A 14,436-nucleotide genomic window follows, 5' to 3' on the forward strand; every position below is an offset into this window, starting at 1 on the left:
AAAGTATCAGTATTGCAGATAAATGTCATTATTGATTGGAATCAGTGGCGGATCGGGGGGGGGGGGGTGGGGGTGGGGGTGAGCATTTCTGCCCGATCCCCCTATTGAGATTTGTAGTAAATATTTTGGAATTAAATACGTTGTTCATACTAGTTATGCGACCCCTCCCTTATGATGATCACAGCATTATTTGTAATGGGGATATTTCGTTCATAATTATTCTTGTCTCTTCTTTCTCCTTTTTAGCCTTTTTTTGCTTGTTAAAACCTTTTTTCCTTTTTTTTTTGGGGGGGGGGCTCGCCAAATTTTACGTGGGTCAAAATTACCTTCATTTTTTTAGTGACAATCTTTTTTTCATTTGTCCAGTTCTACGCGAGACAAAATTACCTTCGATCATTATTATAGTTAAAAACTTTTTTTTATTTTTTATTTATTTATTTATTTTTTTTTTGGGGGGGGAGGTTGCCAAATATCACGCGAACGTTTGTCAGCTTTTACTGTTTTATTCGACTTATAATCAAATATTAAATGGGGCTTACCACAGTTTTTTTTAAAGTCAATTCATAAGAATATTCCTCCTCGGGATTTGAGCTTTCTTTCATGAAATATCAATTTTTTTCATGATTACCAAAAATACTTAAAATTTTTTATCGGTGTATGCCTATAAAGCTTTAGCTCATGCGTTGCGCCTGCCATATTTTAATGCTGATCAACTTTATGCTTTTAATGAATTCCTAAAAACAATAAATTCTCAGATCATCAATTTTGTCGCAATCGAATAATTCGATTGCGTCTCTATCAGTTTTGAATATTCATAAAAAATATCAGCTCGTGCTTTTTGCTCATAATATTTTGATTAGTAAATTCTTCTCTTATATAATCGAGTCGGATAGATAGATAGATAACTAGAGAGAGAGTTGGGGGGGGGGGTCCCTCAGCTACTTGTCCTCGCTTATTTGTTATTATGCTCATGTTGTGAGAGCTTTGTGTTTTCACATTTTTTTCTTTTTCAACCTTTTTATTGTCTCGGAGCTTCCCTCTATTTCTTTACACTATATGATAATGTAGTCCTGTTTCAATCATTGGCGGCGGAAGCCCCAAATTTTAGGAGGGGACAACCTAAAAAATTTTGACAAGCAAAAAAAAAGGCTCTCAACCCAAACATTTTAGGGGGGACGTAGGAAAATAAATTGACAAGCAAAAAAAAAAGGTCAACAACAAATTTAGGGGGGAACGTCCCCGCTTCCGCCGCCTATGGTTTCAATTCTTTTTTTGTTCTCATTTCAATGAAAACATCATTATTAAACTGACGTACATGTAGAAGACTTTATTACGAAATTTTGACATTGTTTTGTTTCATTTGTTTGGCTTTCTTTTTTTCTTCTCCTCATCTTCTTTTTCTTCTTACTTTTTCCCTTTCCTTATTTTCTCTTCAGTATTTCATTCAGGTATCCGCCAATTTATACAACACCAAGCATATAGAGGCGGATAATCAGTGAGGGAGCATGACGGTGTGCCGCTCTAAAAAAAAGGAGGAATATTGGAAGAAAAAAAAAGAAGAAGGGATGGGGAAAAAATAAAGAAAAAAAAAGATGATGATGGCAATGACGATGATGAAAATTATCTTGGTGATGATGATGGTTGTGGTGACGGTTGTGGTGATGATGATGGTGATGCTAATGATAGTGGTGATGATGATGATGACGAGATGTAATTTTGTTATTTTGTCTTTGAAAAAATTAAGTAGTGCAAAGTTGAATTCATTTAAAGTTTATTATGAAAATAGCAGAAAAAAAATTGGTATGATTTCGAGGAAAATCCATCCCCCACCAATCTTTTTCAAAGGTAAGATTTTTTTTTTGCCCGGGGGGGGGCCACTTCCATTCACGAGTGGATACCATGCGCGACCATGGGGTCTCGAAAAGCACCCTAAACACGTAATTTCCATATTCTGAAAATGCACCCCTTAACAAGTATTGGCGTGTGAAACCCTACCCTTAACAAGTATTGGAAACAAAACGATACTCTTGGCAAATATTCCCTGAAATGAACCCCTAAACAAGTACAGGAATGTTTTATTGTTACGGGTCCTTCGGTCGTCGGCTTTACCTTATTTGGTTTAGTACGACCCCACCTTCTACACCTCGCGCAAATCGGACTCTAAACACGAAGTGTTGGAGCAAAAAGGACATCCTTTATAAAACATTTTGATTTTGTTTTATCATCCCCGCAAATTAGACCCTAAACACGACGGTTTTCCTAGCGAATTAATAGATACCCTTTTTTCGTTATTTTTGTGTTTTTGACACCCTTATCACGTTACGTAGGTAACGTGCCCTATCGTGAAAAGGACATCCTTTTTACGTTTTTTTTTGGTAGCGCATGGTATCCACTCGTCAATGTAAGTGCCCCCCCCCCCCCCCGGCCCCCGGGTTTTTTTGTGACGGCGTAGGCCTTTGCAAGCAGCTATTATTATGGTAAAAAAGTAAATGAAATGTCAAGAAATACATGATAATGATTTTTATGGTACATTTTAGTAGGCCTATATCAATTCATACTTGTTATCAAAAAGAAAAAAGTGGGTCGTTACGGACCATTAAAAATGGGAAATTTGGGCATTTTATATTTAGGATAGAGCAACTGCTCGTTATAGACGTCACAATAAATCAAGCATTCTAAATTCTATCAACTCCATTTTTTGTCAAATAACACCTTCATCGATATTTTGAAATGATTTTTCTCATATTTTCATCATCTTTTTATCAGGGTGAAATTCCCCTTTAATTTACAAAACAGATTTGCAAACAATATCAAGAGTAGTGGGAGGCAAGGGTGGAAATCTAAGGTAGGGGACCAGGGGCTGGAAAACAGGCAAAAAAAAAACAAAAACAAACTAACAAAAAAAAACAAAAAGGAAGGTTTATCACCCCCAAAAGAAGGTCGTCTCGTCCAAAATACATGTTTTACTTCGATTTAAATGATGTAGGCCTATTTCTTTCCATCATATATAAAAGAACAAAAATAGTAGGGGGACATTTGATAATGTGCCCCTACTATTTTGGGTTAGGGGGAAGTGTCCCCCTGGGATTTGCGCCCATGTGGGTGGGGGGTGCTGCACCTCCTTTCGGAATCATTATGGAACAGTGTGAATAGTCGCTGTGATTTCGATCTCATACCTATAAAAAAAAAAATAGAACAAAAGAACGCCTTGACCACAGGCCAAAATGCCTAACAATTTTTCCGCGGCATTAACAACTCTCGTAAGGGGCGCTCCATTTATAAATAGAGTTGCATGTGTAGCTGTCTATGGCAACAGAATCCATCGCAGAATTGAAGCCAGAAGCGTGGGAATTTGGCAGAAAATTCAAGAAAAGAACCGGTGAGTACCGATTTAAGAGTAATTATATATTCATTAACATTTATTGAATCATAAGAATAAAGATTTTTTACGGAAAGAAAGCTTAGTTCTAAGCTAGGGCTGCCCAAATGCGCGTGAGTGGAGTCTCAGTTTCTTAACACGGGTAAGTATTGCGGTGTCGCCTAGAGTGATCTAGGCCTGTTACATGACGAGATGAGCGATACCTAGGAACGTCCTAGGACCATTCTTCCAAGATAGGAAGATTAGCGACAAATCAGCGCTTTCCGTTTCACAAAGGCAATTTTGCAATCCAAGTCCGCGACATCGTTTGATATCCGATATCAAACTTTGTCAAACGATATCATATCGATTAGATCTAGCACCGGAAAATATTAGTCTTCGTCACCTGAACCTTGTTCATTGAATGAGTGCCTGAACCTTTTATTTCAGAATGATGACTTTTCATACAATCATTTGTTTCAATGAAAGGAGATCAAATGTAGTCTTGAGGACGCAATGATGATGATTTTTTTTAAATATGTCATATATTTCTTCATCATTGACGTCTTGACACTCTCTCCATAGTGCCTTCAGCGAACGACCAAAACAAAGATGGATTCCCCCCAAAAATCCATCCTTTTAAACTGAATTAAAGAGCAATCATTTAATTTTATTAATTCTTACACCTTCCTACGCCTAATGCGTAGGAAGGTTTTAAATATTACTATTTAAAAATGTAAAAAAATGAAGATTTCTTACCTAACTGATGCCGCGTAGACCTCTCGTTCCACATGTAAACAACGGAAATACAATAGCGTCGACCCTTGAACCGCTTATGTATGACGTACTTCCGGAAAGCAATGCCGTCTTAACGAACAATTTAGAGATAATAAATCTTATTTAACAAATATTAAAATTTATTTTGTGATCATAAATAATTTATATATATTGATATGAATTATTTATGATCACAAAATAAATTTTAATATTTGTTAAATAAGATTTATTATCTCTAAATTGTTCGTTAAGACGGCATTGCTTTCCGGAAGTACGTCATACATAAGCGGTTCAAGGGTCGACGCTATTGTATTTCCGTTGTTTACATGTGGAACGAGGGGTCTACGCGGCATCAGTTAGGTAAGAAATCTTCATTTTTTTACATTTTTAAATAGTAATATTTAAAACCTTCCTACGCATTAGGCGTAGGAAGGTGTAAGAATTAATAAAATTAAATGAATGCTCTTTAATTCGGTTTAAAAGGATGGATTTTTTGGGGGAATCCATCTTTGTTTTGGTCGTTCGCTGAAGGCACTATGGAGAGAGTGTCAAGACGTCAATGATGAAGAAATATATGACATACTTAAAAAAAATCATCATCATTGCGTCCTCAAGACTAGATCAAATGATGTTTTATTTATTACCGATTGTAGAATTGATGTATGGAGCTTACTTTATTAGGTAAAAAAAGAACAAAACTTTGAAGATTCACAAGTCAATAAAATCAAAATTTTCATTATTTCCTTTATTCAGAACACGGTGTCCTTTTAGAGACACGTTTCATTGATATTTCAATGAAAAAGACCCTTGTTGCTTGTCCGATGTAAAATTGATTTAATAAGTAATTTAGACATTTTATTGGTTCAATATTCTGTATTTTTATAGCATACTTTTATACACTCAGCAAAAAAAGTTCTTGGACACTTATAAAAGTTATAATATTCCATATAGATATTTGATTAAAGGAAAATTATTGTATGTCAACATGACCAGACAATATTTCTCTTCCAGTATGACATGACATTTTCATGTGAACAGTCATGCATGAGTGGTTAAATGCTTTAAACAGTAGCAATGTCAGTAAAAGAAAATTGCAAGAAATGGACCATTCAAATGCTAATGATCATGGCTATCATGTAGGCATACATTCAACAATTTCAACAGGCATTTATCATTTGAATTGAATGCTTAGGGATGCATCATGAGATGCATAATGAGGTGGATCATTTGGACACTCACTTTCAAGATGAAGCTTTCCAACCAAGAGCGTGCAAGAGGAATGTTGCAGGCTGGGCAGTCATTTAGACAAGTGGCTCGATATTTCCAAGTTTCACCAACAACAATTTCAAATTTGAACAGCGTTATTTGGCTACTAATGAAGTTAGAGACCGCCCTAGGAGTGGTCGACCTAGGGCCACCACCCCTGCAGAAGATAAGAAGATAAGAATAATTTTCTTTTGCTTATGCCAAGATACTGAAATTTGACATTTTTTTCATCGACTATAAACTTTGACTTAAAATCCCAGTGGAATAGTAATGCATCAAAGGTGGATAACTTTCTCTTCACTATTAAAGTGGTACTTGACTTTAAAATTGCTTTTATTGTTTAATGGATATTTATGCCACACAAACTTCCACAACTGAAAGAATGACTGATCATTTGCCTGCAATTTTCTTTTACTGACATTGCTATTGTTTAATGCCTGTAACCAGCCATGCACTGACTGATCCATTTCTTGCAATTTTCTTTTACTGACATTGCTATTGTTTAAAGCATTTAACCACCCATGCATGACTGTTCATATGAAAATGTCATGTCATACTGGAAGAGGAATATTGTCTGGTCATGTTGACATACAATAATTTGCCTTTAACAAATATTTATATGGAGTATTTTAACTTAAGTGTCCAAGAACTTTTTTTGCTGAGTGTATAATGCTAATTTTGTAAATTATGCGTTAATATGTTATTTGTTGAGGTAAAAATAGGGTTAGAATGGAGTAAAAACAATCAAGTGTCTGATTGTATGAGACTAAAATAAAAAGGAAAATATGAGAGGCTGTGTGTGAAAAATCTTATTATTGTCAGATATAGCGCAAGAAATACAAATGTGAGCGTTCAGAATATAAACGTACCTCAGTTGCATGATGAGTAACCAAAGACAAGGAATATATGAACATTGCTGCAAACTTGTCCAAGTGAATAAAGTAGTGCTTTGCAATCCGCAATGGAAAAAATACTGTTAACAGAACTAATGCTAAAAAATTACAAGGATCATAAAGGTTGGTCACATTTAAAGGTGATCACCTAATTTATGGAAGTTTATATAAGAATATAAGGTTTAAGAATATACGAAGTATATATGTTCAACATTTCAAAGTTAAGGAGTAGAGACTACCGTGATTCTTTTAACATGACAAAGGAGCAGAAAGGGGCTTACCCTACGATTTAAAATACACCTCTTCGTATGGACTTTCCCTAATCTTTTCTTTGATGAACTTATCTTTATTTGTAACGAGTGTGATGGATTCGTAAGCTATAGGCCTAATCTGTATCTTATTAGCTATTTTGTTACTGCAGATTTTTTTGTATCACTGTTTCACATCTCAAGTTATCCCAAATCCAAGAATTAATTTTGATTAAAATTAATCTCATCAAAAATGATAATGATAATGAAAATGACATAAAACTAAATAAATGAAATAGCATGTTTAACATCTCAGTTTTGTATTTTTTTTTTGGGGGGGGGTTTTCTTTGTTTTTTGCTGAACGTTATAAACATATAAACACGTTTTATTTCCTCACATAATTTCTATTAAAGAAATTTGTTTTCATGTTGTTTAATTATCTATAATGATAAAGCATGAGGGGTCAGAGAGACAGTGCCACCCATTTTGATAGTTCAAGTTTATTTCTTTTTTAAATGGAAAACTGGGTTGGGATAGAACAGAGGGAAAATAAAAGAAAACATATTATGAAAAATATATGGGCTTACGTTACCCCCGGAAAAGTTAAAATGACATCCGTTTTGGTTGTCTTGTCGACCTGAAATTGATGACAACTAGCCCCCATTTAAAAAATAACGTGGCGCCATCCCAGATAAAATGCATCATCAACCCCCTAAAAATATGTTTAAAGGTGACATGTCAGTGTGGCTTGCTGACGGTGGCGGGCGGTGTGCAAAGAAGATCATGCCTACGTAGGACATGTCTGGAGGTGTCTTTCCAAGGACCATTCTTCGTATTGCCCAGATGGGCTTTGTGAAACAGTTGAGCGATATCTTGTTCTTACGTAGAACGGTTCTAAAGACCATTTCATGCAACAGGCCCCTTGAGTTCTTTGTCTTTTGCTTGGCGACAGCATGCAAACCATGTGCTGTTTGCGTGCTGTCGCCAAGCGAGAGACAAAGAAACCGCACCCTCTTGATTTTTCTTTAAGTTTCACTTTCAATGGGAGAAACAAAGCACCAGATATAAATTAACATTTTAATACAGTTAGCTTATAACAGTTTCTTGAAATTTGTGATGCAAAATACAAAATTTCTATTCCAAAGAATCGATGTCAGGTTCAGCAATCGTTTGTCGTCATGTTTCTAATGCTGCAAGAACATTCCGATATGCGCGCCAGGCAATCATGTTCGTGCATCATTGCATAATGTCTACTACTGCCACTGTGGTGCGTATGGTATACTTAGGTCTATGGAGGGAGAGGATACCTTTAAGCCAGACCAACAGAGCATATTCTGACCAACATAGACTGATTTTTCGGTCTAGCCTAAAGCTTGGACATCAAAAGAGTTAACATTTCAAAAATCCTTCTAGCGTTTAAAACTTCATACTGCAATGAATTATTACAGCTGGTTATGAAAATATCTAGCTTTTTGATCCATGATATTTGATATGTTGATTGTTATGACTAAAGTTTGAATGTATTATTGGTCGTTAGTGATTATTTATAGCTTGGTTTTGTGAATTTTTGCAACTATAGTATGAAAAAGGAGTATTATCTTGGTACTGACATTTGTTTTGACATACATGTAACTCATAGTGTGGTAATTATTCATCTTATTCCTCTCCCTAAATTAGGCAGTAAATCATATTTTTTTTCTTAATTTTATTTTTCATTTTCAGGACTCTAATGATAAATGCTGGAGCAGTGTTGAACTTCAAGTTGTAAGTTAGACTATTACTCTCTTAAGGCGTGAAATAATATTAAAGATAAATAATAGTAAAGATAACAGCTTCAAAAGCACATAACACCATTCCACTCACATTCAGATGGGGGGGGGTGAGTTTCATGACCAAGAAGACAAAGGGAAAAAGGAATTAAAAGAAAAGAAAAAAAGGCTTATATTTATTGTCACTTTCTAAATAGTTTGCCAGTAATAGTAAATTGACACAGGTATAATTATATAAATATCATTTGATTTGGTTGTGGGTTGTGTGACTGTCTGTGGAAATAGTATTCAATAATTAATCTAACTGTGATGATATATAAATGAATAAATTATATTGAATTGATTTCCCTTTTCATTTTATCAGAATCGATACAATGTATAGATAAAGATTTGATTTATCTAATAAAAATGTGGCCTTGAATGGCAGATTTTATATATCATTTTCCACCTCTTTTTTATTCATTCAACAAAGATACTAATGCAATAAAATGAACACATTTTTTTCTGGTGTAAGAATTTAGGGCTTTGCATAAATAAATATTGAGCCAACCACAAAATGAGAAGCAGCTTTGTTCAGAATATTTGTATTTGAGATTCATTACTTTTTTTCATATTTCTTTCTATTAAATTGTATGTGAATGTGCAATTTTTTTAATGTGAGAATAAAGATGGTAATATATGTTTATTTTTCAGTAAAAAGAGAGGTGACAAAGTTGGCTTTGATGACAATATTGGCGAACCAACAACAGGTGTGTGATTTTATTAATTTTCATTCATTTTACAATTTTTACTTGAGTGCAAATCATTAAGGAATACTTCCACCCCCCTCCCTCATCACTTTATCCGAATAGCTGAGCCTGTCTAAAATTCATTGTTACAGAGTTAATGATCGTTTCTGGATAAATATATATATATATAAATAATTACAAATAAAAAAAAATCATTTGGTAAAACCATCTCATACGTAATTTTTACCGAGTAACAAATTCTTTCATATTCAGGTCTAGCATCAATATGTATAAGTTACTTTTTTTGATAAAAATTACATAAAACAACAACAACAAAACAGAAAAGAAAAGAAATGTAACACAGCACTACTACAAAGCAATACAGGTTTCTTTGTCTAAATTACCCAAAATCTAATACAGTATATTATTTTTTTTAGCAAACCTATGCCTAGTGGTGTCCCTATAAGCAAGCCATTTTTTTCTGTTTGGTTTTCTTGTTTCAACTTGGAAATAAACTAGTCAAAAGATTGCAAGATCTTAATATGTCTACGTAAAATGTTTTCTTTGCTATGATAATGCAATGATTCGATAACACATGTTGTTTGGTTTTAATTCCAAATAAAATCTCTTCATCCTTCCTTAAATTTAGTATGCCACCGTCTTAGAAAATACATGCTAGCATTCTATTTAACAGATGTTCAATTGTTTCATGTTCATGTTTTCAAAAAGAACACATCTCATTTTTTATAACTTTCATTTTCTCTAACTTTGCATTTGCTTTTACGTTTCTGGATATTTGAAGTTAGTCATTTTTGTCCATGCTTGCTAATATATTGAAATCAAAAATTAAAAGCATCAATTGTAAATTTTATCAAAATTTAATCAGATTTTAGGTCATGTCACATTTTTCTCGTAGCATCCTTCAGTGGGCTTTGTGATTATCTGACAATGAATTGAGACTAGACCTTAGAATTATAAAAACGAAATACTAGCTTTTGCAAGATGGAAGCAGACATTTCTTTTGTGTAGTTTTCAAATAATAAGTCTTCAATTTATAAATGCAGGAAGTAGAGGCCATATCTTCAGAATAGTCCTGATCATGATTTCTGTAATAAAATAATAATTTCCATACCTTTTAGGGTTCTAATTTTCTATAAATGAAATGGTTATGTTGGAATTATAGAGGTTAGATTTTAGGAAATGTCTTAGTAATTCCTTTGGTTCTAGCTTTTTGATTGTAAGAATTTCTGGTATAAAAATGAGATATTAGATTTGGGGGTTTTAATTTCTTTTGGACCTGTAAAGTGTTTTATTTTCTTGTTTACTTCTTTTTGTCATTTGCAGGTGATAAAGTTCGTGAATTTCTTCTGAATCTGAGATACTTCAGGATATTCATTGCTTTATGGAACATATTGATAATGTTTCTCATGTTGGTGTAAGTACTGCCTATACATAATAACATGTTGACCTTGCCTCGACAATAGAGGCTGCTCCGAGGCCGCTCCCTACTATGCACCAATTCCTTTGAATTTCACAATGGAGAGCTGAGAGGCTTTGTCGGGAGTTGGTGGACCCAGACAGCAATATAGTCTCGTGACTCTGGACAATTACATATTTGAAATTGTCTAGGGTGGTATTCCGAGGTCATTTTATCTTTAAAATATTTTATTTTATCTCTAAAAAGGACATTGGTATCCTGAGATGACATTTTATATCTCAGATCTTGTGTATAAATTTTATCTTTTTTATGATACGCAACAAAACAGTGCCTGCGTAGACATACCCATCGCGTATCTGGGTATTGCAACGCGGATGACGTGCTTGCGCCCAAAATACTTTGAAAAAAATTAAAATAAACTTAAAAGAGGGTAAGGGCTATTTTATCTCCGCGACGTTGATTTCACCAATGTTTCTAGGTGAATTTACCCCAAATGTTGACATAAAAATGAAGAAAAATTATATATTTATAGAGAATAACGCCTTAACGTTATTCCTGTACAATCAGAAAGTATTTCATCAGACTTGTCTTGATTAATATTGTCTTTGAAATGATGCTTGAAAAGATGCGATAGAGACAGATGAGAGTATTGTCCTTTTTGTTAAAAAGAATTCTCTGTAAAGACGCGCAAAGGTATAGTGCAAGCGTATTTGAAGTCAATAAATTGACGCAATCTGGCCCCTTTGCCACACCTCCTGGCGGTATGGATTTCAATTGGTTGAGTGACACGAGAGTGCTATAAAAGCGCATTTCTAATTGGATATTGATTAAAAAGTAGGTGTGTCTTACAGAGATAAAATGAACAGAAAATTGTTCTCAGAATACCAATTCAGAGAGATTTTAAGGGTATTTTATTTCAATTATTTTAACAGATGAAATATTTTATCTGAGATAAAATGGATGTCAAAGAAATTAGTGCATCAGGGTTGCAAAAACTCTCTTATCAGATCAAGTAACTTCTGAATTCGCTCCCCCCCACACACACTTACAAATACAGACACCAACTATTTCTCTTTATGGTGCAGCTGAACTTGCCTCAGGTGAATACATTTTGAGTCACAGATGGATAACAAAAGAATGGCCTTTTATGAACACATTTTAATTTTCTGTATTGACTTGTGAGGTTGACTTATGCATGGTTATCAAGTATTGAAAGGAGGACTCACAATGGCATGGACTGTCCAAAAATTTACCATGATTTTAAACTTAATACTTAAAACTAAACATAATACATGTTATTTAATGCATGCTTGTCAAATATTAGAACCCTTGTGAACCATAAATTAATGGCAATTTATGGAGTTTATGGGGAGGGAGTAAGCAGATAAACAGATATAGAAAGAGTAACAAAAAGAGAGAAAGTAGGAGAAGGACAAAAAGAAAGATGGAGGGGCCAGAGAGAAAGACAGATAGGGATGTATCGAGTCAGAGACAGAAGGGCTTGATCTAGACAGGCAGATTGGGAGGTGCATTTATGAGAATTCAGACGAATATGAAGCTACACTATCTACAGACAGAGAGTGTGAGACAGAATGACAGACTCGGTGGAAAGAAGAAGAAAAAGAGAATGGGTGGAAAAAAGACACAGAATTACAGAACATATGATATATGTGGATCATACCGGTATATGTTTTCCATTTGTTAAGTAATTTTTTTTTAAAGAGGAAAGGTTCTTATAGAGTAAAAAATACCTGGTATCCCTTTGATTATCTTCATTTTTACTTTTATTCAATAGATTCTTTGGATCATGACGCTTTGGTCACAAACATCATGATAAGGCCTGGAATGAGTCTGCAATAGAACAATACACAAAGTGATCGGTTGCGCATCGTGGAAAACATTGTGATATCTATCCATTTGGACTGTGTTGAAAGACAGGAGAAACAAGAAGGCAATAACTTGTGGAAAGGAGCTATATTGGAGACACATCCACGGTTGGAGACTTTGCTGCGCTATGTGTGGGGTTGACACTTGGTATAGACCACTGAAGAAGTTGCAGCCGCTAATGTATGTGCCTTTGATGTTGACATCTGTAGGATGTATACTCCAGAATCAGTAGCTCTCGCTTCAAATACTCCTGGGGGCCGTTTCATAAAGCTGTTCGTAAGTTTAGAGCGATTTTAAGAACGACTGGAGAACCTTTCTTACGCGTTGAATCATCGCCAATGAACATTTTGGTGTATATCATTCACCACAAGAAAGGATCACCAGTCGTTCTTAATATCGCTCTTATCCTACGAACAGCTGTGTGAAATGCCCACCAGCATATTCTACAAGAGAATCCTTTATGGTAGGTAGTCTGCAGGCACAGACCCTGATTAACACATGAATCAACAATTGGGTCCAGTGACAAGTCTATTTCAAGTTCCAAATTGTACATTTACTGTAGTTACAATGTAGGAAACCTTGGTATACAAGTTTGTTTCAACTTATTTAACTTTAATGTAGAACGCTTTTCACAAGCAGGAATTTGCGCATGCAAAATAGATAGTAGAGGCTAGAAACTACACATTAAATGACCTTTAAACAAGTGCATGAAGTAAATCAGTCAATAGTGTTAGTAAACCATTTAACCATTTTCAGTTGACAGGGATTAAGAATTCCCTAATCATTACTAACATCCACGTCTTACACTTATGAAATAGGCCTCAAGTTACATTCTCTCTTAAATGATTTATCATTTCTCCATTGCCAGTTTCTTTACAAACATGTCTCGAAGAAGACTAAGTGAGATAACAATTTCTGCAATTATTGGATAGTTATTAGAGGGTCAATAAATCCCAGTGGGAGGATTTTTCTTAAGTCATGACCTTCACTTAACCTTGAAACATTAGCAAACTGCCCTTCTGTGTGTTAAACATTTAAAAAATATCTTCTCTCCAATGGTCAATTTGCGGTAATGTAAAAATAATTGATCAATTTATAGCTAGTAGTGATATATGACTCACAGTCACATTTATTTCAAGTTTAGGCTAAAGTCGTTTGCTCTATAGCAGATCCATGTCATATTACAATTTGGTCTCCATGCCACTTTTAATTCCCATGGGATGGCGCTGGGGTATTGTGATGGGGGAGGAGGCGTGTGGACTCGGCATCCTCTTCAAAGAAGGTATGCTTAAACTTGTTTTGAAACCTTCACTTTACCCCCGATGAGAAAAATATCAAAAACCTTTTAAAGGAGATGTTCTAGTCAAATATTCATTGCTTCTCTCATGCTTTCCTGCATGAAATGAGGTGCGGTATTATTGACATTTTTCAAATAGTTTGAGACAGTTCACAGTTCAATCACATGACCAGAGCTTCTATAGGATAGCCTATTAGTTCTGAACTTCTGACCCTAACTTCACAATTTACACACTAAAAAGTGTCCCTGAGTCATTGAATAATTTTTAAACATCCACTTTTTAAGTTTTATGGTACACATGATTTTATATCTGTTTTCTTGGATCATTTGTGTTGCTATAAATGACTATCAAGTTATGTTTAATTTCAGTTATAGTTTCTGGGTCAAGTGCAGTACAGTTATACATATTATGGCTTTGGGATACTTCCCTAAGTGTAAAGTTTACACTGTAAACACCCAGTAGTCTTTTGGCATGTAAATGAAAATCAAAATGAAGAAGTTATCTGTTTCTCATTTATTGAATTATATAATGATTTCCTCCTTAGTCCTTTGCTTTAGCATACAGCTTTTTTTATATTTGAACAAAAAAGGTGTAAAATATTCATGCTGTACATTTATATCGCCATATGACTTTTGACCTTTTCTATGGAATAAAGTTCTAAATAATAATGAAGAAATTATGATTTTGTATGCATTTTTGTTGTTGCTCATTTCACAAAACTCATCGGGTGAAAACTTTCCAGAGATTCCATTGAAGTATCCTGTACATGTATT

At 34.5% G+C, this 14,436-nt stretch overlaps 1 long non-coding RNA gene across 1 annotated transcript; it reads left to right on the forward strand.

The window, feature by feature from the left end:
* Window positions 1-8,224: 8,224 nt before the first annotated feature.
* On the forward strand, window positions 8,225-12,691 carry LOC121424320. Its single transcript, XR_005971360.1, has 4 exons — window positions 8,225-8,307; window positions 9,006-9,061; window positions 10,385-10,475; window positions 12,274-12,691. It is a non-coding gene; the product is annotated as an uncharacterized LOC121424320 (long non-coding RNA).
* The last annotated feature ends 1,745 nt before the right edge of the window (window positions 12,692-14,436 follow it).

The sequence above is a fragment of the Lytechinus variegatus genome, chromosome 11 (assembly GCF_018143015.1).
Source record: "Lytechinus variegatus isolate NC3 chromosome 11, Lvar_3.0, whole genome shotgun sequence".
NCBI lineage: Eukaryota > Metazoa > Echinodermata > Echinoidea > Temnopleuroida > Toxopneustidae > Lytechinus > Lytechinus variegatus.